Source organism: Lissotriton helveticus, chromosome 6 (assembly GCF_964261635.1).
Source record: "Lissotriton helveticus chromosome 6, aLisHel1.1, whole genome shotgun sequence".
NCBI classification, from domain to species: domain Eukaryota; kingdom Metazoa; phylum Chordata; class Amphibia; order Caudata; family Salamandridae; genus Lissotriton; species Lissotriton helveticus.
The window spans coordinates 1,055,749,090-1,055,754,696 of record NC_136067.1 but is presented as its reverse complement, the minus strand read 5'-3'; positions in this window follow the sequence as shown (position 1 = coordinate 1,055,754,696).

Sequence of the window (5,607 nt, the reverse complement as noted above, 5' to 3'; positions counted from 1 at the left end):
AGGACCCTATCACCTAGGATGTGGGTTGGAAGTCAATCTACTCCCTCTAAGCTACTAAAATGATTGAAACAAGGAAGAGGGGGGGGGTAATGTTGCTGGCCCAACCAATCTCCCTGAAACTGGCTAGCCCCCTGAGGGTATCTGCCTGTTCTCCTTCGTACGGTACTCCATCCTCTATCTTCCCCTCCATCCCAGAAGTTAGCTTTATGATCACGGAAAGATTCTCTCGATCCCCATCTTGAATTGTTCGAAGCTCTTAACCAACTCCATCTATTGCTACGTTGATCATGAGACATATAAAAGTAGGAGAGCGATTTAACCTGAATAGGCGAGTTAGTGTCACATGGGGGTCCGGCACAGATGAATTCTACTGTGCGCGGGTCCTCAAATGTCACAACTATACAATCCCCCTGAATGTTTTTGGTCTTCTGGCCCACCCAAGGTGCTCTTTCTAACATAAGCATGTCACTGCGAGTATTTGGCGGTAAAGGGTAATTTCTGTCAAGCCAGTAGCATACTTTATTCTTAAGAGCCCAAAATGGTTCAGATGAAGAGGGGGGTAGCTCGGGAACTCCTGTTAAGACAATTACATAGGGGTGAGCATCAGGGGGTAGGTTGATGTTCCGTCGTGATTTAATACCTACAGGAGGGGCTGAGGGTGGTTTAGGATCAGTTGTATTGGAGGATTTAGTACCTACAGGAGGGGCTGGGGGTGGTTTAGGATCAGTTGTATTGGGAGATTTAGGGGCAGTAGTTGAGGCAACCTTCCCTATTAAAGGCAAGCTGGTTGACTTGGAGGGAAGGATGTTGGAGCTATTGTTAACAGTCTTGGCAGGGAGGGTTTTAGCAGGACGCACATGTGGGGCCGGGACATTCCCTACAGCTGGTGAGGAGGGCAAGGAAGGTATATCACCAGCTAAAACTTGCCCTCCAGTAGTCTTTACTGGAAATGGTATTGGTTTACCTTTTAATTCTAGATTCAAGGCTTTCAGATTATCTTCTATGGCCTTTAATCTAGTTTCCAAAGGGGCCAGAAGGGAAGCCATCAGTGTAGCTATAGAGCTCATAAAAATACCTCTCTCGTCTTCCTCCCCATCAGGTTGCTCCACCTGAGAACAATCCTCAAGGAAGTTTTCCAAACTTTGGGTTGAGGCTGTGTCATCGGGAATACCCAAAGGTAGGGGGTGAGAAGCACGATGCTCCGCAGTTTTGTCTTCGCTGGTTAATACGAAGCCCACAGTATCGTTTTCTACCTCCAACCCACCAGACAAACAATTTGGATCTCTAGGGGTTCCCCCCTCAACCAATACGGGTATTAAAACAGTGTTATTCTGTTTCGAACAATGCGAGGATTTGGGTATAGCACCTTCCCTAAGACCTTTAAGTGCTAGTAGAGCATCAGGTTCATTTGAATTATTTGGATGTACTATTAATGAAGTCAAAGAGGCAACTTGGGGGGTTAGTAAGGGAGTATGGTCCTCAGATGCAGTATGACTGGTAGAACCCGGTTGGTTTTCAGAAATGGATTGTGAAGGGTCTAGGAGGCGAATGCATTGGGAACTGTTTGGTGAGGGTGCATGGGCTAAAGGGCCTAACGATGATCTCCTAGCAACCTCGAGATCCCTGGACACTCTTCGTTCCATGAGGGCAATTCCCTCATCTATTAACGTGTTAGTGCGCACAATAAAATTATCCAGGGTACCCGTCAGTTTGGCGGCGCTAGCAGCAGCCTTACTTCGGGTTTCACGAGTGCACATCCCTGGACCCAAAGGACAGCCCTATAAGAAGTAATGAAAGACACCCTTATTTATAACAATTACCAAACAATCAAAAATAATAACCTGGAGATATGGCCCAGACCAGGCTCTACGGGCCTCGGAGGGCCACAGAGGGCCCGCCCTTTGCCCGGGCTTAGCCCCGGGCGCTACCGCGCGCTACCGCGCAGCGGGATCCACTAACTCTTATGTAGAACTAGGGGCGGGGGCGTTGCCGGCAGGGAGAGCAGCCACAGGTGTGACAGGCAGGGACTCTTGGGATATTGAGTCCCTGCAGTACTGCTCGCAGCCCTGCCGGTGCCTCAAGACGGTTGCAATCACTCGGTCTTCACAGCCCCAGAAAGTCCAAGAACCAGGAGGGCGCAGCGGGACCCGCGAAGCGGGTCCGGCAAGGTGTGGGTTTTGCAGAAGCAGGCAAAGGTAAAATCTTAAAATCGGCTCCCAGCGTCAGCAAACAACCAGTAAGGGTTCCCAGAGCACACTACCTCCAGCACAGTTTAAGAAGGGGCGGGGGCGTTGCCGGCAGGGAGAGCAGCCACAGGTGTGACAGGCAGGGACTCTTGGGATATTGAGTCCCTGCAGTACTGCTCGCAGCCCTGCCGGTGCCTCAAGACGGTTGCAATCACTCGGTCTTCACAGCCCCAGAAAGTCCAAGAACCAGGAGGGCGCAGCGGGACCCGCGAAGCGGGTCCGGCAAGGTGTGGGTTTTGCAGAAGCAGGCAAAGGTAAAATCTTAAAATCGGCTCCCAGCGTCAGCAAACAACCAGTAAGGGTTCCCAGAGCACACTACCTCCAGCACAGTTTAAGAAGGGGCGGGGGCGTTGCCGGCAGGGAGAGCAGCCACAGGTGTGACAGGCAGGGACTCTTGGGATATTGAGTCCCTGCAGTACTGCTCGCAGCCCTGCCGGTGCCTCAAGACGGTTGCAATCACTCGGTCTTCACAGCCCCAGAAAGTCCAAGAACCAGGAGGGCGCAGCGGGACCCGCGAAGCGGGTCCGGCAAGGTGTGGGTTTTGCAGAAGCAGGCAAAGGTAAAATCTTAAAATCGGCTCCCAGCGTCAGCAAACAACCAGTAAGGGTTCCCAGAGCACACTACCTCCAGCACAGTTTAAGAAGGGGCGGGGGCGTTGCCGGCAGGGAGAGCAGCCACAGGTGTGACAGGCAGGGACTCTTGGGATATTGAGTCCCTGCAGTACTGCTCGCAGCCCTGCCGGTGCCTCAAGACGGTTGCAATCACTCGGTCTTCACAGCCCCAGAAAGTCCAAGAACCAGGAGGGCGCAGCGGGACCCGCGAAGCGGGTCCGGCAAGGTGTGGGTTTTGCAGAAGCAGGCAAAGGTAAAATCTTAAAATCGGCTCCCAGCGTCAGCAAACAACCAGTAAGGGTTCCCAGAGCACACTACCTCCAGCACAGTTTAAGAAGGGGCGGGGGCGTTGCCGGCAGGGAGAGCAGCCACAGGTGTGACAGGCAGGGACTCTTGGGATATTGAGTCCCTGCAGTACTGCTCGCAGCCCTGCCGGTGCCTCAAGACGGTTGCAATCACTCGGTCTTCACAGCCCCAGAAAGTCCAAGAACCAGGAGGGCGCAGCGGGACCCGCGAAGCGGGTCCGGCAAGGTGTGGGTTTTGCAGAAGCAGGCAAAGGTAAAATCTTAAAATCGGCTCCCAGCGTCAGCAAACAACCAGTAAGGGTTCCCAGAGCACACTACCTCCAGCACAGTTTAAGAAGGGGCGGGGGCGTTGCCGGCAGGGAGAGCAGCCACAGGTGTGACAGGCAGGGACTCTTGGGATATTGAGTCCCTGCAGTACTGCTCGCAGCCCTGCCGGTGCCTCAAGACGGTTGCAATCACTCGGTCTTCACAGCCCCAGAAAGTCCAAGAACCAGGAGGGCGCAGCGGGACCCGCGAAGCGGGTCCGGCAAGGTGTGGGTTTTGCAGAAGCAGGCAAAGGTAAAATCTTAAAATCGGCTCCCAGCGTCAGCAAACAACCAGTAAGGGTTCCCAGAGCACACTACCTCCAGCACAGTTTAAGAAGGGGCGGGGGCGTTGCCGGCAGGGAGAGCAGCCACAGGTGTGACAGGCAGGGACTCTTGGGATATTGAGTCCCTGCAGTACTGCTCGCAGCCCTGCCGGTGCCTCAAGACGGTTGCAATCACTCGGTCTTCACAGCCCCAGAAAGTCCAAGAACCAGGAGGGCGCAGCGGGACCCGCGAAGCGGGTCCGGCAAGGTGTGGGTTTTGCAGAAGCAGGCAAAGGTAAAATCTTAAAATCGGCTCCCAGCGTCAGCAAACAACCAGTAAGGGTTCCCAGAGCACACTACCTCCAGCACAGTTTAAGAAGGGGCGGGGGCGTTGCCGGCAGGGAGAGCAGCCACAGGTGTGACAGGCAGGGACTCTTGGGATATTGAGTCCCTGCAGTACTGCTCGCAGCCCTGCCGGTGCCTCAAGACGGTTGCAATCACTCGGTCTTCACAGCCCCAGAAAGTCCAAGAACCAGGAGGGCGCAGCGGGACCCGCGAAGCGGGTCCGGCAAGGTGTGGGTTTTGCAGAAGCAGGCAAAGGTAAAATCTTAAAATCGGCTCCCAGCGTCAGCAAACAACCAGTAAGGGTTCCCAGAGCACACTACCTCCAGCACAGTTTAAGAAGGGGCGGGGGCGTTGCCGGCAGGGAGAGCAGCCACAGGTGTGACAGGCAGGGACTCTTGGGATATTGAGTCCCTGCAGTACTGCTCGCAGCCCTGCCGCTGCCTCAAGACGGTTGCAATCACTCGGTCTTCACAGCCCCAGAAAGTCCAAGAACCAGGAGGGCGCAGCGGGACCCGCGAAGCGGGTCCGGCAAGGTGTGGGTTTTGCAGAAGCAGGCAAAGGTAAAATCTTAAAATCGGCTCCCAGCGTCAGCAAACAACCAGTAAGGGTTCTCTAAGGTCAACACATAGCTACTTTATTTTGGGCACTGGAGGCGTCTTTAATATCGGTTGTGCCTCTAAATATGAACAACATTGATGTTAAACCTTAATTGACGCTATCACATGTGGACGTATGTCAATGGGGTTCCAGCAGGACAGTAACAACTCCAGAATGTTTTCAAGAAACACTGGCATATGATCCCACGTTACTCAAAAAGAAAGTGCCAGCCCCATGTCTCTTTTGAAATTGCACAGCCCAATTACTAGATTTAGTTGTGATGACTTTTCATAAAACCTGAACATCATATTTTAGGAAAATGTCATTTCAATATCTATATATAGGACTCAGCAAGTTAAAGAACATTTACGTTACAGTACACATTAGGGAGGCTATCTACCCTGTGGCACACAATCATTGCAAAGTACCAATCATTTACAGTAAGAAGTAGAATAAATTTGAGGTTTGGAAGAGCAAGTCATCGTGAAGCAAGGCCCTCAACCAACCCTGCGGTGTCTCCAGTAAAAGTGAATGGTAACAAGATACACACCTTTATAGGTATGAGAATTCCTAATACAACTATTGAAAGCCAGGTGCGGCCTGCACAGGTAACAGCAGTAGGGTGGAGGGGCCAGGGCGGGGGCCTGTCGGGGCAGGTGGGGGTATAAAAAATAAATAAAACCACTTACCTTATGCTGTGCGCGCAAAGTAAGCTTTTTTTTTACTTTCTCCATCTGATCCTACGGTACACTTCCCGCCCCACCGCTGTTACCTGTGCCACTCTTTTTGAAAGGTAACCACATCCTAGACTATTGGTAGGAGATATGGCAAGTTGTTTAAATGGACCAACACCATTATTAAAGTTAGACCAGTACAAGGGATGGCAAAAACTGGAATTAGATGAAGAATCTCGTTATGATACGTCTTTTATAACC